At 42.3% G+C, this 25,135-nt stretch overlaps 2 long non-coding RNA genes across 2 annotated transcripts; both read right to left on the reverse strand.

Moving 5' to 3' along the window:
* Nucleotides 1-11,191, reverse strand: LOC129493214 (uncharacterized). The gene is made up of 2 exons (XR_008661076.2): nucleotides 10,494-11,191; nucleotides 1-127 (listed from the first exon to the last, which is right to left on the reverse strand). It is a non-coding gene; the product is annotated as an uncharacterized lncRNA (long non-coding RNA).
* An 810-nt stretch (nucleotides 11,192-12,001) lies between these two features.
* LOC134731731 (uncharacterized) lies at nucleotides 12,002-24,318 on the reverse strand. The gene is made up of 4 exons (XR_010114247.1): nucleotides 24,192-24,318; nucleotides 23,809-23,930; nucleotides 16,766-16,814; nucleotides 12,002-12,586 (listed from the first exon to the last, which is right to left on the reverse strand). It is a non-coding gene; the product is annotated as an uncharacterized lncRNA (long non-coding RNA).
* Between the last annotated feature and the right edge of the window lie 817 nt (nucleotides 24,319-25,135).

Raw genomic sequence — 25,135 nt, forward strand, 5'->3', positions numbered from 1 at the left:
TAATTTATAACAAAGAGAGGTTTATTTGACTTATAGTTCCGCAGGCTGTACAAAAATCGTGGCGCTAGCATCTGCTTCTGGTGAGAGCCTCAGGGAACTTCCAATCATGGTGGAAAGGAAAGGAGAGCTGACATGTCACATGGTGAGAGAAGAAGCAAGAGAGAGGAAAAGAAGATGTCAGACATTTTAGCAATCACATTTAACAGCAATGAATAGAGTGAGAAGTCACTCTTTACTGCAAGGGTACAACTAATCAGGGATCTGCCACCATGACCCAAGCACCTCCCACCAGGTTTTACCTCCAACACTGGAGATCAAATTTCAACATGAGATTTGGAGGGGACAAATATCCAACCTATATCAAGTACTAAGAAACTGCAAATATGAATATTACTGTTTTGATCATTGCTACAGGGGAAGGAGCTGTGTGGATGGGTAATCAATCCATTCACTTTTAAACACAAAACCTCTACTTTTGTCAAGGTACAAAACCTCTACTTTTCCTAATAGCCATAGCAACCAATGTAAGTTCAAAACCTGTTAATAAAAGAAAATTATAGTAAACCAACTGTTAATGAGGAGCTTGTCATTTTTTGCAGAAGTTATATGGTAGAGACACTGCATGAAAGTAAGGCAGGAAGGCAATGTGGAGAAGCCTTTAGCCAGATTCTAAATCTTAATCTGAGCAAGACAGTTGTCATTGGAGTAAAAACATGTGAATGCAGTGTGTGGAAAATTCTTCATATGTCATTCCCCACTTCATAGGCACATCATGTCTCACTCTGCAACATATGAGTGTCAGGAATATGGAGAAAAGCCATATGAATGTAAACAGTGTCGAAAACCTTCATTTCTCTCACAAGAGTTTGAAGAGACATAGGAATGCACACTGGAAATGAACAATATAGTTTTACAGTTTCCCCAATTTATTTCAAATACATCAAGCAAGACACACTGGAGAAAAACCCTATAAATGTAAACAATGTAGTGAAACCTCCAGTTTTTCCACGTCCTGTCACGTACATGAAAGAACTCACACTGGGGAGAAACCCTGTGAATGTAAGGAGTGTGGTAAAGCCTCCAGTCAGTTCTGCCACCTTCGTGACCATGAAATAACTCATACTGGAGAGAAATCCTATAAATGTAAAGAAGGTGGGAAAGCTTGCAGTTATTCTAGTAACTTTCTTTATCATGAAATAACTCATGCTGGTGAGAAACTCTGTGCATGTAAGAAATGTGAGAAAGCGTTCACTATTTCCAGTTCTCTTCATAAACGTGAAAAAATTCATACTGCACAGAAAACATAAGTATGTAAGGATTGCACTAAAGGCTTCAGATGTTCTTATTTTCTTCCAAGACATTAAAAAACTCAAACTAGACAAAAGCCTTATGAATGTAAACAAATGTGATAAAGGTTTTAGTCATTACAGTTTCTGTCAAAAACATGAAAGATCACATACTGGAGAGAAACTCTACAAATGTGAGTAATGTGGCAAAGTATTTGATTTTCCCAGTTTTCTTCTATGACATGAAATGAACCAAACTAGGGGAAAACCCTAAGACTGTAAGAAATGTAATAAAGCCTTCTGGCGTTTTTCATTCTTTTTGAATATTTGAAAGTACTCACACTGAAGGAAAGCTTTATAAATGTACAAAATGTGGTAAGGCCTTTAGTTTTTCCATTTGTATTTGGTGGCATAAAATTACCTGTTCTGGAGAATAACTTTATGAATGTGCCAAATATAGGACTCTCTTCATTTCTCACATATTAATTCAAGGACACAAGGCATACACCATGGACTGACCTCATAAATATACACACTGGATTGAAATCCTGGTAGTTTGGAAAATACATACAGTTCTAAATTTTAATAACTACTTTAAAGGTCCTATGAAAAGTTTTGCTGGAAAAATCCGGTAGATGTAAGTAATATGGAAAGCATGATGCCGCCTAATTATAATGCTTGAGAAAATTTATAAAATGAGTGAAATCTTATATGAGTTATAAGTAGATTGTGGTTATCACTGGCTCATTTTTAAAAAGGGTCTCTGGACTATGGATTTCCACTTCTTCTGCATAGAATTATGAAGGTGAGAATTCTGTAGGTACTCTTTAAGCAATAATACATCATTTTAATAGGTAGCAGCTTTTTAGCCAATAAGTACTTTTTTTCACCCAAGTTTGTTTAATGTTATGTGTAAATTGAAATGTATTTCCAATATGTATATAGGCTTAATTTTTATGGGTGTTTAATTATTCTGTTATTAATGGGCCATTGAAAACTGAGTTTTTGTTAAACATTGCAATTTTCTTACTGGCCTAATATGGCAAGATTCAGATATTTTCATCTTTTATTTGTATACCAAGTGCAGTGCTACTGTTTTTTGATGTAAAAAAGTGTATTTTCTTTGCTAATAAAGAGTTGGTGTTAATCTGTAAGTACACAAAATGTATTATAGAATATAGCCTCATGTGAATTATTATTTAAATATGTTGCTCTTTAATCTTTGTCATTATTTCTGGCTTTTATTTGCACATATCACTTTGAATTATGAACAGAGATCTGTGATAGAACAATGTGTTGTGTCTAATCTGAGAAACAAAACATTCATTGTTGTATTAATTCATTCTTACACTGCTATAAAGAAATACCTGAGACTGGGTAATTTATAAAGAAAAGAGATTTAATTGGCATATGGTTATGCAGGCTGTACAGGAAGCTTGATGCTGGCCATCTGCTCAGCTTCTGGGGAAGCCTCAGGAAACTTACAATCCTGGTGAAAGGCAAAGGGGTTGCCAGCACTTCTCACATGGCTGGAGTAGAAGAAAGAGGAAGGGAGGGGGGCCACACACTTTTAAACAACCAGATTTCACAAGAACTCCAACATGAGAACAGCACTAGAGGGATGGTGCTAAACCATTAGAAACCACCCCCATGATCAATCACCTCCCACAAAGGCCCCATCTCCAGCATTGGGGATTACATTTCAACATAAGCTTTGGGGGAGTACAGAGAATCCACATCATATTAAATGTCAACATTAGTTATGTTATCTGTGATGTTTTCATAAATGCCTTTAAGCAGCTCGAAAAAGTTTTCTGCTCATTATTTATTGTTTTGTTGTCAAGTGTTGAACATTTTTACATGGTTTTTGTGGATTTATTGTGTTGATCTTGTGGTTTTTTAATTTTTTCTATTAAAATGATGGACTAAATTAATTGACTTTCACATGTCAAAACAAGATTGATTTTCTGGGTTATATTTCTCTCAGTAATGAATTATATGTCTTTCTATATACTGGTAGATTCCATTTTCTAGTACTTCTCTTGAGACTTTTTTGGCATCTGTATTCAAAGATATTTATCTACCTCAATATAATATATAGTATACACTATTATCTTGCATGCATGTGTGTGTATATAGTGCATGTGCATATGTTTATGTGTGTATATAAACATATATGTAGCCATGCATCACATAATATCAGGGATACATTCTGAGAAATGCATTGCTAGGCAATTTTATCATCTTGCAGTCATTATTATAGAGTGTACTTACACAAACCTAGCTGATACAACCTACTTCACACTTAGGCTATACCATCACATATGCAGTCTGTCATTGAACAAAATATTATATAATGTACTTAAAATATGTTGGAATTATTCTCTGGGCTGACGACTAAAACACACTACACAATCAACTGTTAAGACCACAATAATATACTATAATACATAATGCTGCAATATATTATATACTATATAATATACTGTATTATATAGTATACTATAGTATCCTATATACTAACTACAATAAATTCTCACTTTAACATCGTCTACAGGTTCTTGAAATTGTGACCTAAAGTGAAAGAATGAACTATATAACAAAACCAATTTTGCCATAGCCTAATTGATATAAACAAGTTAAATTATCATGTCATATGTTACATTGTTTCACTTAAAGTCATAATTTTTAACAAGCTATTGACACGTTAATCCTCTTAAACTGTAAGAAAATAAATTTCTGTTGTTTAAGCCCCCCAGTTTATTGCATTTTGTTATGGCATCCTGAGCAGAATTATATGCCATCTTTACCATCTTAATCACACACTATCTTAATCATTTTCAGCATACAGTTCTGTTGCATTAAGTATATTCACAATGTTATATAACCATTACCACCTTCCATCTCCAGAATTTTTTCACCTTTCAAACCTAAAACACTGTACCCATGAAACAGTAACTCCTCATTCTCCTATACCCCAATCCTTGGAAACCGCCATTCTACTTTTTGGCCCCATGAATTCGATTACTTTAGATACATGATATGAGTGGAATCATGTGTATTTCTCATTCTAAGATTGACTTATTTCACATAAAGTCCTTAAGGTACACAGATATCATACATGTGTCAGAATTTCCATTTTTATAAGGCTTAATAATGTTCCATTGTATGCATGCACCCCTTTTTGTTTTTCACATTATCCATTGATAGACATATGAATTGCATTTACTTTTTACTGGTCAAAAATTCTGTAAACACTGGTGTACCAATATCTCCTTAAAACTTTGCTTTTCATTATTTTGGGCATACACCCAAAAGCAAAATTACTGGATAGTGTGGTGGTGATTTTATTTTATTTTATTTATTATTTATTTATTTATTTATTTTTTATTATAATTTAGGTTTTAGGGTACATGTGCACAATGTGCAGGTTTGTTACATATGTATCCATGTGCCATGTTGATTTTCTGTACCCATTAACTTGTCATTTAGCATTAGGTATATCTCCTAATGCTGTCCCTCCCCCCTCCCCCCACCCCACAACAGTCCCCGGAGTGTGATGTTCCCCTTCCTGTGTCCATGAGTTCTCATTGCTCAATTCCCACCTATGAGTGAGAACATGCGGTGTTTGGTTTTTTGTCCTTGCGATAGTTTACTGAGAATGATGTTTTCCAGTTTCATCCATGTCCCTACAAAGGACACGGACTCATCATTTTTTATGGCTGCATAGTATTCCATGGTGTATATGTGCCACATTTTCTTAATCCAGTCTATGGTTGTTGGACATTTGGGTTGGTTCCAACTCTTTGCTATTGTGAATAGTACCGCAATAAACATACGTGTGCATGTGTCTTTATAGCAGCATGACAAACAAATTTACAAGAAAAAAACAAACAACCCCATCAAAAAGTGGGCAAAGGACATGAACAGACACTTCTCAAAAGAAGACATTTATGCAGCCAAAAAACACATGAAGAAATGCTCATCATCACTGGCCATCAGAGAAATGCAAATCAAAACCACAGTGAGATACCATCTCACACCAGTTAGAATGGCCATCATTAAAAAGTCAGGAAACAACAGGTGCTGGAGAGGACGTGGAGAAATAGGAACACTTTTACACTGTTGGTGGGACTGTAAACTAGTTCAACCATTGTGGAAGTCAGTGTGGCGATTCCTCAGGGATCTAGAACTAGAAATACCATTTGAGCCAGCCATCCCATTACTGGGTATATACCCAAAGGACTATAAATCATGGTGATTTTATTTTTAAATTCTTGGATAATCCACATACTGTGTTCCATGGCTCCTGTACTATTATACATTCCACGCAAGAGTGCACAATTCTTCTAATTTCTCTGCATTCGCATCAACCCATGTTATTTGCTAGTTTCTGTTTCTTTTGTTTTGTTTTCCTGGTTTACTCCCAAGATGTTACTTTCTTTATGCCTTTTGTCATGCTTTCCTTTAGTTCTATGAACATACTTATGTCCACATGAAAGTATTTTTTTGTTAACTCTGACATCTATTGTTGTTCCAGGCAGATTTTGTTGCTGATTATTCTTTTTTTCCCCAGTTTTTGGGTCATACTTTCATGTTTCCCTGCATTTCTCATAATGTTCATCATAAGCCGGACAGTTTAGATAATATACTGAAACTTCTCGGTGTATGCTCCCCTTCCTTAGTCTGTGTTGTCATTATTAGCCTGGTTTTCTGTTTAGCGGCTGGCTGGACTATCCTGGTGAAGTTTATTTCTGCCTCACAGCGTTAAGCCTCTCATTGACCTTCAACGGGAGGGGGAGTGGCTCAGCTTTGATTCTGTCCACAGTCTTCCAGGGATGACAGTGGTATTGGTGGGATTCTGTTCCTCTCTTGGAAAGCACTCAGATGTTAAACTGCACTAATTACTCTCTGAGGGCTATTTGCAAGAAAGTCCTGGGATAAATTTGTCCTATAAGGTGATGCAAACATGTTGCTTCTTTATAGGAATACTGTCTAAGGTTAGTGTGTGATATTGTCTAGAAGTCTAATGATTTTCTCCTAGCAATATTATTTTCTATTTTTTTTCCTACATACTAGCTGGCCTACAGTCTAGGCTTTATTTTCACTAATTTCATAAATTACTTGCTAACTACTTTCAACCTCTATTTTCTCTGTCTTGAAGATGGGGTGCCCTTTGGCTTGAACTTCTTAAAATCTGTTAAAATTGAAATGAATTTCTTTGGCAAGAGATGACGCACTCTCTGCTTTATGACTTGCTTCTTTTCACCTCAAAAAGTCTTTCTGATAGAATGCTGAAGCTTGAGTGGAGAAAACGGCAAGCTGCTTTTTGACTGATCCTGTCTTTTGAAGAAAGTGTTCAATGGAGAAGAGGGACAGCAGCCTGATATCTTCACAGCCTGTCTCCTGGCATGGATCCACCATCTCACAAGCTGGGGCAAGGCTGATCAGTGTTCCAGTATTCTGGGCACACCATGCTTACAGTAGAACTTCTAGTCCATCAGTAAGGATTGGGTAGGAAACAATGTTCCCACCAATTTTTTTCTTTTTTCTTTTTTTGAGATGGAGTCTCGCTCTGTCGCCCAGGCTGGAGTGCAGTGGCAGCGATCTCGGCTCACTGCAAGCTCCACCTCCTGGGTTCACACCATTCTCCTGCCTCAGCTTCCAGAGTAGCTGGGACCACAGACACCCGCCACCATTCCCAGCTAATTTTTTTGTATTTTTAGTAGAGACGGGGTTTCACCATGTAAGCCAGGAAGGTTTTGATCTCCTGACCTCGTGATCCACCCGCCTCGGCCTCCCAAAGTGCTGGGATTACAGGGGTGAGCCACCGCACCCAGCCACAATGTTCCCATCTTTTAAGCACACACACACACACACAGAGTAATGGGTAGCTGGAGGTAGGAAAATAAATGTTAAAGCCATAATTTTTTCAGAAAAAGACCTCTTGCTGGAACAGCTTAGGTGGACAGAGAACCTTGTATTCTTAGGTGCACAGTCTGGAGTGGTGTTCATCTCACTGAGCTGAGATGTAGAGGCAGGCAGTGTTCAGTGTTCAAACACCACAGATTTTTACACTTCTCGTGGGATTTTTGTGAATTGCCTTGAATAGATGTGCCTCATTTGCTTTTTGCCTTTAGGATATTTCTTAGAGGCTTTAAATGATTGTTTTAAAATAATTATTACATTCCACAGGGCAGTGGGTCAGCAAAGCTCCTCAGGCTGTCATGCCACCCTAGTGTAGTTAATATTCTGCCCATTTCGGAAAATGCCGTGCAATATCAGTTATTTTATTTACAAACAAAATTAATAAAAATATTTTTATGATTTGCAAAAACATACTGTGCACTTTTTAAAAACTTGATTAGTGGATTAACATCAAATTAGAAATAAATTAGTCATTTAATTTATAAACTATTAAAGTGTGGTTTTATGAATTTTTAAGTTTACTATCGTTTATAGTGAATGTGAACATTCAAAAACAGCCTGAGATTTAGAAGTCTGCACGAAGGCTCACTCTTAAAAATTCCTGTAGCATTTAAGTCTATTTTCCTCAATATCCCAAAAGTAACAATATTATTACAGGGGGCCTTCTGTATTCCTGGGTTCCACATTCATGATTCCAACCAAGCAGATAAAAAATATTTTTGAAAAAGGAACTGTTTGTACTGTACATGTACAGACCTTTTTTCCTGTCATTATTTCTTACAGAATACAGTATCACTCCTATCTACATGGCATTACATTATATTACATGTTATAAGTAATCTAGAGATTATTTGAAGTATATAAGAGAATATGTATAATTTATATCCAAATACTATGACATTTGATATTAGGGACTTGAATATCCTTAGATTTTGATATCCATGAGACATCCTTGAGCCAATTCCTCAAGGATACCAAGAGACTAGTATATTTTTTTGTAAGCCTTTTCAGCATTTATGTGAAAAAAGGTAACTAAAGGTATTCATATTTTTCTTCCCTTTGATATAAAAGGCAAGGCAACAAGGTTTACACAAAGAGAAATGCTATGCTTTTGTTTATTTAAAAATAAATCCTTCAGTTATTTTTGTGTCAGTGGGTGCTTTCCCAAATTTGTATTCTTTATTATTAGTATTTTTTAGAGAAGGGATCTTGCTGTGTCACCTAGGCTGGAGTACAGTTACACAATAACTCACTGCAGCCCTTAACTCCTGGGCTCAAGCGATTCTTCCATCTCAGCTTTCTGAGTAAATGAGAGACTGATACCTTTACAATCATATTAGGTAACATTAAAAACGTTATAGTGGCTGGCCACAGTGGCTCATTCCTGTAATCCCAACACTTTGGGAAGCCAAAGGGAAAAAATTACTCGAGGTCTGGAGTTTGTGAACAGCCTGGGCAATACAGTGAGTTTCATCTCCAGAAAATAATTTTAAAAGTACCCAGGCTTGGTGGCATGCACCTGTAGTCCTAGCTAATTGGGAGGCTGAGGTGGAAGGATTGCTTTAGCCCTGGTGTTTGAGGTTATAGTGGGCCATGTCTGCACCACTCCAGCCTGGGTGACAGAATGAGATCCCCTCTCACATTCACATGATTAATTCTACTAACATTATCTTAATATTAAAGAGAAACAGTAATTCTGGTGATAAACACATATTATTTCTTAACATGGAGGATTATATCTTTAACATGTGTGTAAAATATAAATATATATTCAAATATTAATAAAAATTACCCCACGCAACTATTGGTGGTGATGTTCTAAATGAAGAATATTGGAATTTCTTATGAGACATTATTCTGCAGAAAATATCAATGTGAAATATTTTACTCATGTATGCAATGTGAAATTTCGATGTTTTAGAACAAAAATATCTTTACAATTTTTTTTTTCTTTTTTTGAGACCCAGTTTCGCTCTTGTTGCCCAGGCTAGAGTGCAACGGCACGATCTCGGCTCACTTCAACCTCTACCTCCCGGACTCAAGCGATTCTCCTGCCTCAGCCTCCCGAATAGCTGGGATTAGAGGCACCCGCCACCATGCCCGGCTAATTTTTTGTATTTTTAGTAGAGGCGGGGTTTCGCCATGTTGGCCAGGCTGGTCTTGGACTCCTGATCTCAGGTGGTGCACTCGCCTCGGCCTCCCAAAGTGCTGGGATTACAGGTGTGAGCCACTGTGCCCAGCCTGCAAATCTTACTTAATGCAGACATCTAAACACACTCAGAAGTTACAAAAATTCATAAATGGCTGACACACTTATAGGAAAACATGGGAGCTTCCCAGGACCGGAAGTAAATTAAAAGAAGGACCCGTAGAAGTGTCAAAGTGAGAAGCCAGTGTTCTCTTCAGGTGCCGGGTGAACACAGGAACCTCAAGGCTTTGAGGATTATTCAACTGCCTTTGTGGAATAAACAAAGGAAAGTACTGACTAAAGTTATTCCATGTATAATCCCTCAAATACAAAAACAAAATTATTTTCAAATTACAACTTTTTATATGCTACGAAGTACACAAAAAATAAGCTACCAAGATGAAGGTTAGAAGAAATTTTGGACATCACATAAACGTCAGATATTGGAAATGTGTTTAAGGTGTTTAAATGAAGTAAATGAGAAACAACAACAACAAAAAAAAAACAAAAAAAAAACCCATCATTTCACCGTAGACAAACCATGCAGCCATCAGGTGGCACATGGACACCAAGGGAGCTTCTCTGTCCGAGACAGCTATGGAAGCTGAGAGCTCCAGGATCACCACGCAGGCTCCCCACCTCGCCGGGGCCTTCACAAACCCAAAGTGGAACCGCTGGAAAACGACTGACAACCGGCGACACGACCCAGGCGGCGACGCAGAAAGATGCCCACCAAAGACAGGCCGACATGCAAGAAACTGCCTTCCAGTGCACAGGGCACATTCATCCCAACACACACACGCACACGGGCACACACACGCACAGAGAGAGGGAGAGAGAGAGAAACTGACACAGAGAGAGACACAGAGAGAGACACACACAGAGAGAGAGAAAGACAGAGGAGAGAAAGAGACACACACAGAGGGAGAGACATACAGCAGTGGCACAGAAACACCCATCCCCAGGCAGCCCCTGAGGCTGCCGGGTTCTGCTCTCAGCGAGAACGACCCTCGGGTAAGAGGGCAGCCCACAAGCTTACAGTCAGCCCTGTCCTCAAGATCACAGGGGGCACGACTTGTGGGGAGACTCACCCCCACACCTTCCGAACAGGCCTGAGGCTGGGATGGCGCGCTGCTTCCCCGGGACTCCTCTGCCTAAGGTTTCTTCATCCCAGTCGGCCCTCCGCAACTCCTGGCTTCCGGAGACCATCCTGTGGATCCCCTGGAGAGGTAAGGCCGGAGCCTCGACACCCACGCACTGCCACGCAGGGCTCCTGCTTGGCCTAGCCTCAGGGACCCATCCTCCGGGCGATGGTGGGGGTCACTGTGACGCGAGATCCGCTCGCCTCACGCATGCGCATTGGTTAGGCCGACTCGTTCTCGGCTCCTAGGAATCAGGCTGTGGCCCCTTTAAAAAACAGTGTTGGCGGCAGGGGCTGCAGCAGCGGTGGCAGAAGAGGGGGGCGGGTAAGGAGAGGTGTGGGAGAAGGGGCTGTGTGCGACCCAGGGCCGGAACCCTAGAAATCCTGTCTTCAAGACGGCCTTTAGCTGTCTTCTGGTTCCATGCCTGGTGGAGGAGGAGCTTCAGGCTCCGGCTGGGATCTTCGGACTCCTCCTTCGGATCCGATTTTGGATCCCACCGGGTGAACAAGGATGGGCTTACAATCTAGTAAGGCGGCGAAGTCCTCGCTGGGGCACAGAAAGATCCCATGGGCCTCAAGGCGTGGTGTCAGCTGAAAATTGACTGACCAGTGAGCCCACCGCCTCCTACCTCCCTGGGCGGAGCAGCAGTTTGTCCTAGTCTTCTAAGCCCGGGGACTCCTGCATCCCAACACTGCTTTCCAGGACCCGTGCAAACAGGGACAGGGCGAGTCCCAGGTGGAGCAAATCTGACCACATGTGGCACTGGCGTCCCCCAAGAGCAGATGGAGTGAAAGTGTGTCTCCGAGGTCGTATGGAGTGAAGGCGAGACCCGCAATGATGTCCAGGCATGTGCCTGGTGGGGCATTGGTGACCTCCCCAAGGAAAAGCAAAGCACACCTGGGAACCAGGAGAGGGCCTGTGCCAGAGTCCAAGCCATATTCAGGGATGCCTGTGGGAGGCTAGGTAGCCCTAAGGCAATCTCCCCTGCACCTAGCCAAAACCAATCCCTTTGGCTCCCTGACATCCATGTAGCCAAAAGATTCAGTGCTGGGAGGCAGCCCCACTCAGGAGCAGAGGAAGTGCATGTCCCTCAAGAATGAGATGGGGAAGTGCAGATGAAATGCAACATCACCTTCCCTAGAAGGCAAAGGCCAGAAATGGTCACTTGGCGCTCATTTTAGACAAACCATGCAGCCATCAAGTGGGACATGGAAACCAACGGAGCTTCCCTGTACCAGACAGGTATTGAAGCCCAGACCTCCAGGATCATCACACCTGCCCAATCATCCAGAAATAGGGCGGGAGAGGGAAACAATCATGAAACGGATCTCTGCGAAGTTGCTCCCTGATGGACTCCAAAGTGTTCTTAGTTGAAGATATTGAGCCAGACCAAGAAGCATCTAGGCCTCTCAGAAACATGGCATACATCTAACTTTTCCCAGCATTTATTTTTGAAAGCATATTAGGCTGGCTGCAGTGGCTCATGCCTGTAATCCCAGCACTTTGGGAGGCTGAGGCAGGCAGATCACCTGAGGTCGGGAGTTCAAGACCAACCTGACCAACATGGTGAAACCCCGTCTCTACTAAAAATACAAAAACTAGCCAGGCATGGTGGCAGGCGCCTATAATTTCAGCTACCTGGGAGGCTGAGGCAGGAGAATTGCTTGAGCTCAGGAGGCAGAGGTTGCAGTGAGTCGAGATCGCATGCCACTGCACTCCAGCCTGGGCAACAAGAGTGAAACTCCATCTCAAGAAAAGGCTGGGAGCAGTGGCTTATGCCTGTAATCTCAGAACTTTTGGAGGCCGAGGCGGGTAGATCATGAGGTCAGGAGATGGAGACCATCCTGGCCAACATAGTGAAACCCCATCTCTACTAAAACACTAAAGAAAAAAAAAATTAGCCAGGTGTGGTGGTGCACACCTGTTGTCCCAGCTACTCTGGAGGCTGAGGCAGGAGAATCCCTTGAACCCGGGAGGTGGAGGTTGCAGTGAGCCGAGATTGTGCCATTGCACCCCAGCCTGGTGACAGAGCGAGACTCCATCTAAAAAAAAAAAAAAAAAGGAAATGATATGTAATAAAGGTAGATTAGATAAAGCCTATTAGAACTTTACATTGAGGGGAAGAACATGCTAATCTGATATTGTAGAAACGTTTAGTTTGCAGCTTAGTGATTGGTGGGTAAGATCTATATGCATTATTGTCATATTCCAAAACTGTGAGCTTTTATGTTATTTTTGGGGGATGTTAACTTAGTTCATGAATGTTGTTTCACTGTGTTAGCCAGGATGGTCTTGATCTCCTGACCTCGTGATCTGCCCGCCTCGGCCTCCCAAAGTGCTGGGATTACAGACATGAGCCACCGCACCCGGCCATTAAGATTAAATTCTTAAATGTAATACCTGAAACTATAAAACTACTAGAAGACCATGTATAGGAAAAGCTGTGTAACTAGCTCTACCAAATATTAACACATACTGTAAAGTTTCTGTAGTTAAAAATGTGTTGTACTGGTACGTGAATTGAAAGGCAAATGGAACAGAATAGAAAGTCTAGAAATAAACCAAAATACATATAGAAATTTAGTTTATTATATAGGTAACATCCCAACTAACTGGGAAAAAATTCTACTTTATAGTAAATGGTGTTGTAACAAATGGATAGTCATTTGGAAAAAAAAAATGTGGGAGTGGGAAAAGTCTCCATGAATCAAAATCTAGTATCAAGATAAGTCTGATAACAGACATAGTATGTACAAATATGTTTTGTGAAGTAAATGTCAACACAAAGCCAAAAGATAAATAACAAACTTGGAGAAAATAACTTGTATCACCGATAAAGGGCTAATCTCTCATATATATATATATATATATATATATATATATATATATATATATACATATATATATGAAGAGGTCTATAAATTAAAGGGGGATGGATAACCATTAGAAAAATGAAAAAAAATTTGTTTAATCTTTGTAGATTCTGGGTATTAGCCCTTTGTCAGATGGATAGATTGCAAAAATTTTCTCCCCATCAAAAAGTGGGTAATAGATATGAACAGACACTTCTCAAAAGAAGACATTTATGCAGCCAACAAACATATGAAAAAAAGCTCATCATCACTGGTCATTAGAGAAATGCAAATCAAAGCCACAATGAGATACCATCTTACGCCAGTTAGAATGGTGATCATTAAAAAGTCAGGAGGCCAGGCGCAGTGGCTCATGCCTGTAATCCCAGCACTTTGGGAGGCTGAGGCGGGTGGATCATGAGGTCAGGAGATCGAGACCATCCTGGCTAACATGGTGAAACCCCATATCTACTAAAAATACAAAAAAATAGCTGGGCGTGGTGGTGGGCGCCTGTAGTCCCAGCTACTCAGGAGGCTGAGGCAGGAGAATGGCGTGAATCTGGGAGGCGGAGCTTGCAGTGAGCCGAGCTCGCACCACTGCACTCTAGCCTGGGCGACAGAGCGAGACCCTGTCTCAAAAAAAAAAGAAAAAAAAAGTCAGGAAACAACAGATGCTGGAGAGGATGTGGAGAAACAGGGATGCTTTTACACTGTTGGTGGAAGTATAAATTAGTTCAACCATTGTGGAAGACAGTGTGGTGATTCCTCAAGGATCTAGAACTAGAAATACCATTTGACCCAGCAATCCCATTACTGGGTGTATACCCAAAGGATTATAAATCATTCTACTATAAAGATATGTGCACACATATGTGAACTGCAGCACTATTCACAATAGCAAAGACTTGGAACCAACCTAAGTGTCCACCAATGATAGACTGGATAAAGAAAGTGTGGCACATATGCACCATGGAATACTATGCAGCCATAAAAAGGATGAGTTCGCCGGGCGCGGTGGCTCACGCTTGTAATCCCAGCACTTTGGGAGGCCGAGGCGGGTGGATCACGAGGTCAGGAGATCGAGACCATGGTGAAACCCCGTCTCTACTAAAAATACAAAAAATTAGCCAGGCGTGGTGGCGGGCGCCTGTAGTCCCAGCTACTCAGAGAGGCTGAGGCAGGAGAATGGCGTGAATCCGGGAGGCGGAGCTTGCAGTGAGCCGAGATCATGCCACTGCACTCCAGCCTGGGTGACAGAGCGAGACTCCATCTCAAAAAAAAAAAAAAGGATGAGTTCATGTTCTTTGCAGGGACATGGATGAAGCTGGAAGCCATCATTCTCAGCAAACTAACATAAGAAGAGAAAACCAAACACCACATGTTCTCACTCATAAGTGGGAGTTGAACAATGAGAACACATGGACACAGGGAGGGGAGCATCACACACCGGAGCCTGTCGCAGTGTGGAGTGCTAGGGGAGGGACAGCATTAGGAGAAATACCTAATGTACGTGACGGGTTGATGGGTGCAGCAAACCACTATGGCACGTGTATACCTATGTAACAAAACTGCGCATTCTGTACATGTACCCCAGAACTCAAAGTATAATTTTAAAAAATTTGGCCATACTGCCCAAGGTAATTTATAGATTCAATGCCATCCCCATCAAGCTACCAATGACTTTCTTCACAGAATTGGAAAAAACTACTTTAAAGTTCATATGGAACCAAAAAAGAGCCCGCATCGCCAAGTCAATCCTAAGCCAAAAGAACAAAGCTGGAGGCATCACGCTACCTGACTTTAAACTATACTACAAGGCTACAGTAACCAAAACAGCATGGTACTGGTACCACAACAGAGACATAGATCAATGGAACAGAACAGAGCCCTCAGAAATGATGCCGCATAGCTACAACTATCTGATCTTTGACAAACCTGACAAAAACAAGAAATGGGGAAAGGATTCCCTATTTAATAAATGGTGCTGGGAAAACTGGCTAGCTGTATGTAGAAAGCTGCAACTGGATCCCTTCCTTACACCTTATACAAAAATTAATTCAAGATGGATTAAAGACTTATATGTTAGACCTAAAACCATTAAAATCCTACAAGAAAACCTAGGCAATACCATTCAGGACATAGGCGTGGGCAAGGACTTCATGTCTAAAACACCAAAAGCAATGGCAACAAAAGCCAAAATTGACAAATGGGATCTCATTAAACTAAAGAGCTTCTGCACAGCAAAAGAAACTATCATCAGAGTGAACAGGCAACCTACAAAATGGGAGAAAATTTTTGCAACCTACTCATCTGACAAAGGGCTAATATCCAGAATCTACAATGAACTCAAACAAATTTACAAGAAAAAAACAAACAACCCCATCAAAAAGTGGGCAGAGGACATGAACAGACACTTCTCAAAAGAAGACATTTATGCAGCCAAAAAACACATGAAGAAATGCTCCTCATCACTGGCCATCAGAGAAATGCAAATCAAAACCACAGTGAGATACCACCTCACACCAGTTAGAATGGCCATCATTAAAAAATCAGGAAACAACAGGTGCTGGAGAGGATGTGGAGAAATAGGAACACTTTTACACTGTTGGTGGGACTGTAAACTAGTTCAACCATTGTGGAAGTCAGTGTGGCGATTCCTCAGGGATCTAGAACTAGAAATACCATTTGACCCAGCCATCCCATTACTGGGTATATACCCAAAGGACTATAAATCATGCTGCTATAAAGACACATGCACACGTATGTATATTGCGGCACTATTCACAATAGCAAAGAGTTGGAACCAACCCAAATGTCCAACAATGATAGACTGGATTAAGAAAATGTGGCACATATACACCATGGAATACTATGCAGCCATAAAAAATGATGAGTTCATGTCCTTTGTAGGGACATGGATGAAACTGGAAAACATCATTCTCAGTAAACTATCGCAAGGACAAAAAACCAAACACCGCATGTTCTCACTCATAGGTGGGAATTGAACAATGAGAACTCATGGACACAGGAAGGGGAACATCACACTCCGGGGACTGTTGTGGGGTGGGGGGAGGGGGGAGGGACAGCATTAGGAGATACACCTAATGCTAAATGACGAGTTAATGGGTGCAGGAAATCAACATGGCACATGGATACATATGTAACAAACCTGCACATTGTGCACATGTACCCTAAAACCCTAAAGTATAAAAATAAAAAAATAAATTAAAAAAAAAAAAGAAAAAAAAAAATTTGAAAAATGAAAAAAAAAAACAGTTCAAAGAAAAATAGTCCTCAAACTAACAAAAGATCCTCATATTCACTCATAACCAGAGTAATGTCAATTAAAACTGACAAGTCATTACTTACTTTCAGACTGGCAAAATTTCAGAAGCTTTACAAGACATTGTAGGTGAGCCTGTAAGAAAATAAATACAATCCCCTCAAAGTTCCAATAAGCAACTGTGTAGAAATTCTAGTGCAAGAATAGTCAAAAACAACTTTAGAAAAAAACAAAACTAGAGGTCATATACTATCTGATTTCAAGATATATAAAGTTACGGTAATTAAAACTGTGTGGTATTAGTGAAGACACAGATACATACATCAATGAAACTGAACAGAGTCCAGAAATAGACCCACACTAAGATGGTCAATTTTTTTTCCCACAAAAGTACCAAGGGAACAAAGAGAAGTCTTTAAAAAAAACAGTGCTGGAATAACTGAATATATCCTTATGGGGGAAAAACAATAGCACCAACTTTACCTCATACTAGGAACAAGAAATTAACTCGAGATGGGTCACAGACCTAAATGAAAAAAGCTAAAAGTGTACAAATTTAAAAGAAAACAGGAGGAATGAATAAAATGAAGAAACATAGGAGAAAATCTCTGTTACCTTCAGGGGGGTAGGGATTTCTTACTTTGCACATCCAAGGTATGAGCCATAAAGGAAAAATTGGTACATTAAACTCCATTAAAATATAAAAAAATGTACTCTTGTAAAGATACTGCTAAGGAAACAGAAATGCAAGTGGAGAAAGAAAATATTCACAATACATATCTGATAAAGAATTTTATTCACAGTAGGTATTTATTCACAATACATATCTGATAAAAAAATATAAAAAAATTAGCTAGGTGTGGTGGCACATGCCTGTAATCTTAGCTACTCAGGAGGCTGACATGGGAGGACTGCTTGAACCTGGGAGGCAGAGGTTGCAGTGAGCCGAGATCACGCCACTGCACTCCAGCCTGGGCAAACAGAATACATAAAGAATTCATACAAAACTACAGGGGCAGAAAACAGACCAGCAGTTGTCGAGGTCTAGGGATGGGAGGATTTGCACAAAGAGGTACAAGGAAGACAAAGTAAGATACCCAAAAAAGTATCTTCTGCACGATTCCATTCATATAAAGGTATAGGCAAAAATCACATCAATAGTTATAGGGGAGGGGTTTGTGATTGATTAGGAAAGGGCAAGAGGGAATTTTTTTGGTGTTACAGAAATGTTCTGTGTCTTGATTAGGTGTGTACATTCTTTGAAACTGATCAAACTGTCACTCAAAATCTGAGCACTTCATTTCATGTAAACTGTATCTCAATAGAAAAACATTTTAGAAATCATTACAATTGCTATATACCGGATACAGACAATAATCTTAAATTACCCAGTGGTGGGGATGGTGTCTTGTTCTCCTTTGTCTCTCAAACACCATGGAACTTAGTGCCTTGTGCATTGTTTTATATAAAGGACACGGTGCTGCAAATCTCAATTAATACATGACGAATTTTTTTTTTTTTTTTTTGAGACGGAGTTTTGCTCTTGTTGCCCAGGCTGGAGTGCAATGGCGCGATCTCGGCTCACTGCAACCTCCACCTCCTGGGTTCAAGCGATTGTCCTGCCTCAGCCTCCTGAGTAGCTGGGATTACAGGTGCATACCACCACGCGTGGCTAATTTTTTGTGTTTTTAGTAGAGATGGGGTTTAACCATGTTGGTGAGGCTGGTCTCAAACTCCTGACCTCAGGTGATCCAACTGCCTTGGCCTCCCAAAGTGCTGGGATTATAGGCATGAAATACATGACGAATCTTAATCAAAATGGCAGAGCAGGTGTTTGGCTGATGTGGTGATGGGGTAAAATCAATTTGTGATTCACACAGCCTTCCAACTTCGCAACTATGCCATTCTTAAAGGATTTTTCATGGAAGGTGGCTTCACATCAGGTGCTTACTCCTTAGTGCAGTTGATCAATACCCTCAACACATGTCTGCAAACTTTAAAGGAATTTATGCAGCAGATCCAAGTCTTAAAGGCTACAAAAAAAAAAGCAAACAAACCTAGAAACAAAGTTCACAAAGCAAAACCATAGCAAAACAAAGATTCAGGCAGAAAGATGTTCATGATAACACTGGAAAACAGTAAGATCAAATGAAAGCAGAAAGAATGATTACATAAATCATGCCAATCAATACCTTCAATAAAATCCTGTTCCTCTGTTATAAAGAAGGGATAGGTATAGATACACTGTCATGAGAGGATAATATACTATTAAGGTAGAAAAAGTAAACTGCAAAATATCATACATGATATAAACACATTGTTTGGAAAAATATATATGTATAGAAAAGAAGTACATGTATAGAAAAGAAAAATGGTAGAAGATCTGTTGATAGTATGTCCTCAGGAGGTGGAAAATGGGAAACTTACACATTTTACAAATTGTATGTCTATAGAGTTTGAATTTTATGTAATGTACCTGTATTGCTTTTCTAATTAACTCTTCAAATGGGGGAACAGGTAAACCTGTGAAGAAGGAATCATCTGAAACACTCTCCCACTTTTCTCTCTTGCTCTTTTAGTGGGTAATGTTTCGGAATATTAACCATAAGTTTTCAATTCAGTACCATCCCTCATTCAATCTTTTATTTTTTGGTCTCAGGGAAGACAGAGCAATACTTAAACCTACAAAGACAATGGTCAGTTCTTTCAGTTGACCCTTTCCAGGGTAAAACAATGGATTGGAAATAACGCACAATAAGGAAATGCCGAAGCCCAGCTCCTCAGCATCATCCCATCCCTTTCACTATTCCCAAAATAGATTTGGGGGATCTTATAGCAGAAGAGTCCTGACTCCAAAAGAGCCTGGCCAGGAACAAGTACACATCAACATCCTCATCCTAAATATGAAACACCCCCCACCCTTATCCCTCATAACTTGGATGCAACCCTTGTAAGGGAAAAGGAGGGTTGGAAGGAGCATGAACCGAAAATGCCTGAAAATTATTAGGGCAACCTGCCAAACTGTAGTCGCAAAAGAACAAATAGTTATTGGAAATTAAGCAATTACATGGTTCATAGCCCTGAATTATTAGAATTAAATTTATACTATTTAATGTCAACTTCTTTTCTAAAAAGCACTGAACTGCTTTAACTGAAACACTGTAATTTTCTTAATTGTACTTAAATATATGTTTCTTTTCTTTTAAATTTTCTGCCTACTTTGCATAAAAAGAGGTAGCCAAGACAGCCTTAAAGTTCTCAGCTTGACTTGAAAAGGCTTTTTCCTGACTCTAGGCCCAAAACTTTCTTTTCTTAGAGCATGATATGGTTTGACTCTGTGTCCACACCCAAATCTCATCTTGTAGCTCCCATAATCCCCATGTGTTATGGGAGAGACCCTGTGGGTGATGACTGAATCATGGGGGTGGGTTGTTCCCATGCTCTTCTCATGATAGTGAGTAAGGCTCATAAGATCTGATGGTTTTCAAATGGGGAGTTTCCCTGCACAAGCTTTCTTGTCTGCTGCTATGTGAGATGTACCTTTCACCTTCCGCCATGATTGTGAGGCCTCCCCAGCCATGTGGAACTGTTAAGTCCAATAAACCTCCTTCTTTTGTAAATTGCCCAGTCTTCAGTATGTCTTTATCAGCAGCGTGAAAATGGACTAATACAGTAAATTGGTACCCGCAAAGGGGGGCGCTGCTGAAAAGATACCTGAAAATGTGGAAGCAACCATGGAACTGGGTAACAGGCAGAGGTTGAAACGTTTTGGAGGGCTCAGAAGAAGACAGAAAAATGTGGGAAAGCTTGGAACTCCCTAGAGACTTGTTGAATGGCTTTGACAAAAATGCTGATAGTGATATGAACAGTAAGGTCCAGGCTGAGGTGGTCTCAGATGGAGATGAGGAACTTGTTGGGAACTGAAGCAAAGGTGATCCTTGTTATGTTTTAGCAAAGAGGCTGGTGGGATTTTGCCCCTTCCCTAGAGATTTGTGGAACTTTGAACTTGAGAGAGATGATTTAGGGTATCTGGCAGAAGAAATTTCTAAGAAGCAAAGCATTCAAGAGGTGACTTGGGTGCTGTTAAAGGCATTCAGTTTCAGAAGGGAAACAGAATAAAAGTTTGAAAAATTTGCTGCCTGGAAATGCAATAGAAAAGAAAATCCCATTTTCTGAGGAGAAATTCAAGCTGGCTGCAGAAATTTGCCTAAGTAATGAGGAGCTGAGTGTTAATCACCAAGACAATGGGAAAATGTCTCCATGGCATGTCAGAGACCTTCATGGCAGCCCCTCCTATCACAGGCCCAGAGGCCTATGAGGAAAAAGTGGTTTTGTGGGCTGGGCCCAGGGTACCCATGCTGTGTGCAGCCTAGAAACTTGGTGCCCTGCATCCCGACCGCTCCAGCCATGGGTGAAAAGGGCCAACATAGAGCTTGAGCCGTGGCTTCAGAGGGTGCAGGCCTCAAGCCTTGGCAGCATTCACATAGTGTTGAGCCTGTGAGTCCACAGAAGTCAAGAATTGAGGTTTGGGAACCTCTGCCTAGATTTCAGAAGATGTATGGAAACTCCTGGATGCCCAGGCAGAATTTTGCTATGGGGCAGAGCCCTCATGGAAAGCCTCTGCTAGGGCAGTGCAGAAGAGAAATGTGGGGTCAAAGCCCCCACATACAGTCCCTACTGGGGCACTGGCCTAGTGGACCTGTGAGAAGAGGGCCACTGTCCTCCAGATCCTAGAATAGGAGACCCACACGACTTACACCATATGCCTGGAAAAGCCGCACTCAATGCCAGCCCATGAAGGCAACCAGGAGGGGGGCTGTATCCTGCAAAGCCACAGGGGCAGAGCTGCCCAAGACCATGGGAACCCACCTCTTGCATCTGCATGACCTAGATGTGAGACATGAAGTCAAAGGAGATCATTTTGGAGCTTTAGGGTTTGACTGCCTTACTGGATTTTGGACTTGTATGGGGCCTTTAGCCCCTTTTTGTGGCCAATTTCTCCCATTTAGAATGGCTATATTTACCCAATGCCTGTACCCCCATTGTATCTAGGAAGTGACTAACTTGCTTTTAACAGGCTCATAGGCAGAAGGGACTTGCCTTATCTCAGATGAGACTTTAGACTGTGGACTTCTGAGTTAATGCTGAAATGAGGTGAGGTTTTGGGGGACTGTTGGGAAGGCATGACTGGTTTTGAAATGTGATGATACGAGATTTGGGAGGGGCCAGGGGCAGAATGATACTGTTTGGCTCTGTCCCCACCCAAATCTCATCTTGTAGCTCCCATAATTCTCGCGTGTTGTGGGAGGAACCCTCTGGGAGATGACTGAATCATGCAGGCGGGTCTTTCCCATGCTGTTCTCATGATAGTGAATAAGTCTCATGAGATCTGATGGTTTTAAAAAGGGGAGGTTCCCTGCACAAACTCTCTTGTCTGCCACCATGTGAGATGTACCTTTCACCTTCCGCCACGACTGTGAGGCCTCCCCAGCCAGGTGGAACTGTAAGTCCAATAAACCTTTCTTTTGTAAATTGCCCAGTCTTGGGTATGTCTTTATCAGCAGTGTGAAAACAGACTAATACAGAGCATTTTCTTTAGAAAGCTTTTCACTGTAAATTCTTTCTCTGTCTTGAGATATCTGTAACTCTTTTTAATAGCCTCTTACTGGTTTTACAAACCAGAATCATCTTTGTCAAGGACCTGGCAGCCATTCCTTTGAAATGCAATCATCAAGGAAGACAGTCCCCCTATCTCCCAGTTTCTGTGGGAGGGTAGGAGCCTAACTTCCCTGAGAGCCAATTAGCAAACACAGCTGGCCTAATCACGGAGGAAACACTTGTAAACTCAGCAAACAACTCAGTATGCTTCCGACAGCCCTCTAGCACCTTTCTACTCTCATCCTAGAGCTTAAAAACCCTGCCCCACTTTGTTTCAGCAGAGTTAGTTTAGCCTGAGTTCTGGTCTCTCTTCCCTAGGACAACAGCTTTGCATAAAGTATTCCTTGCATATGTGACTTTCTCTGGTGCAATTTATGTTTTCACAAAGGAAAACTAAGACAAATTAAACTACCTATAATCACTGAACTTCCACAGCCCCTTCTGCCATTTATGGAACACTTAACATGTTCTCGCAATGTAAGTATCAGGACCGCCCTCTGAGTTGGATACAACAGCATTCTTTCCTCTTATAGTTATTTTCAGATATAAGCCTTAGGAAATGGAGTCTTAGAGAAACCAAGCAATTTGCCATAGGTCACAGCAAATAAATTCTGGACTAGTCAGGACTAGAGACAAGGCATTTGCCTCCAAAGTCAGTTCGTTCAAGCACTTTGCATAGCCAATATAAAATTCCTAACAGTGCTTCTATTTGATTTGATTGTGTGTATGGGTGTGGGGGGGCGGGGGGGGGGATGAGGAAGTCTCTGGAGGATTTATATGCGTGAGTTTTGTTTGGGGGTCGCCCTTTTGGGCTCTGCGCGCCCACCGCGAGTAGCGGGTGGGCCTCCCGGGCGTCGGGGAGCAGCGGCCAGCGCAGGGGGACGCCGGCAGGAGGAGGACGGTCTGGGACTCCACAGCACTCACCGCTCTGGCCTCGCCGCCTCCGCCGCCGCCGCCTCCTCCGCCGCTGAAGGGCGCGCGTTCACCCGGGCGGGGCTCCTCCTCCCAACGCCCTCCCCAACCGCCAGCCGCCGGCGGGCAGGTTTGTAGCCTGGCCCTCGCGTGGACCCGGCCAGGAGCTGGCTGCACTAGGACCGAGGGCGCGCAGTGCGCGGAGCGGTAGGAGACAGCGGTGCGAGCCAGAGGAGGTGCGAGTGAAGCTGTCGGCGGTGCGCGAGGGGAGCACGCAGGCGACTCCTCAGTCCCTCTTCCGCACGTGCGCCCACGAGTGTAGTGTCCCGTTTGTTCCACCTGTTATCCCGCAGCTCCAGTGCGCCCCACCTGTTGCCCCACCAGCCCAACGTTACTTCTTCCCTGCTTCCCCGCCAGCCCGTCTGGGGGCGGGGACCTCACCCACCGCCCCACCCACCTCGTCCCATGTGCACACCCATCTCGTCCCTTGCACTCACCCACCTCGTCCCAAGCGCCCTGCCCTACGCCCCAAGTCCCTGAAAGGGCCCCACCTAGGTACCTTTTTGGGTGATCTTCAGGTTCTTTGCCTTGTCGACCCTCCTGGACGACCCCACAATTCTCCGCCTCTCGCGGGCTTCTCTCTCCCTCGTGTGCCATGGTCACCTTCAGCTGGCCCAGCCGCTGATGACAGAAGTTTAAGAAGATTAATGAGCCGCTGTTCCTCAGGGTCTACTGGAGTTTAGCAGAGAACTTCCCAAAGGCCCGGGGTCCTGCAAACCCTTCGTGGGGGCCACCCAAAGGATTCCGTCCTGGAGCCGACCCCGCGCCACGCGCGCTGTCCTCGCGTTCCTTTTTCCAGCCAGCGCAGCCCCTGCGGCTTCTGTCCCTACGGTTCAGCGCGTAGGACGCCCAGCCCGCTTCATCTGCGCCCGCTGCCTTTACCCGCCAGCCACTCCGGCGTTTCCACCTCCGTGTATTTCTCATGCTCCCCAAGTTCTAGAATGCTTGCTTCTCTTGGCGCACCCCACCCCAATTCTCGCGTCCAGTGTAGCTTCCTGTTTAGAATCGCAGGTTCTGATTCGATCACAGGCGAAATTCACTCTCCCCTGCAATGCCGGGTACGACCTGCTCCAGCTCCGAAGTTAAGCTTTGTCAGGAGAGGGCGCTAGAGGAACACTGCAGGACAAGGAGTTCACTTCCTAGCTGGGGAAAAATCCAGGACTGTGTAGAACATTCTCCGCCCCAAGCTGGGAAGGAGCCAACAGACCAAAGAATGACTCAGACCAGTCCAGCTTGATGAGTAGATGAGTTTATTGGGACTCACGTGTAGGGCATTTCTTTTTTTTTTTCTTTTTCTTTCTTTTTTTTGAGAGGGAATCTCATGGCACCTCGTTTTCATCATCACTGGATGATTTCTCTGAGTTAGCAAAGGTCAGGAAGACTTGGTCCAGTGTGATCTGACTGACGGAATAGTCCTCTAAATCAAATTGCTCTTTAGCTTGCTCCAAAATGCCAAACACCTTTAACAACAGCAACAAAAAGGCAGTTACCATTGCAATCTCCCCTTCAGCCCCCAACTCAGATGAGCCTCTCCTCCACTCCCCCAATTCCTATCAAGTGTATGTTGGAGGACAAAAGGCACAGAAGGGGGAGGTGAGAAGGCGGAAGAACAGAGAATTGAGAAAGTAAGAGGAGGCCATCTCTTGATGGACATGGACTAATAGTCGGATTTAGGGGAAGAAATCAAGGCAGTTAAACTCTAAGAGTGTTTGGAAAGTAACCTAACGCTGCTGCTCCTCCCAACAATGCCAGGCTCCCATTCCAAATGCCCGAATCCCAAATACTCCCCACCGTTAGTGCTCTCTTAACATGCTGTGTTACAAGGG

This window comes from Symphalangus syndactylus, chromosome 11, assembly GCF_028878055.3.
Source record: "Symphalangus syndactylus isolate Jambi chromosome 11, NHGRI_mSymSyn1-v2.1_pri, whole genome shotgun sequence".
Lineage (NCBI taxonomy): Eukaryota > Metazoa > Chordata > Mammalia > Primates > Hylobatidae > Symphalangus > Symphalangus syndactylus.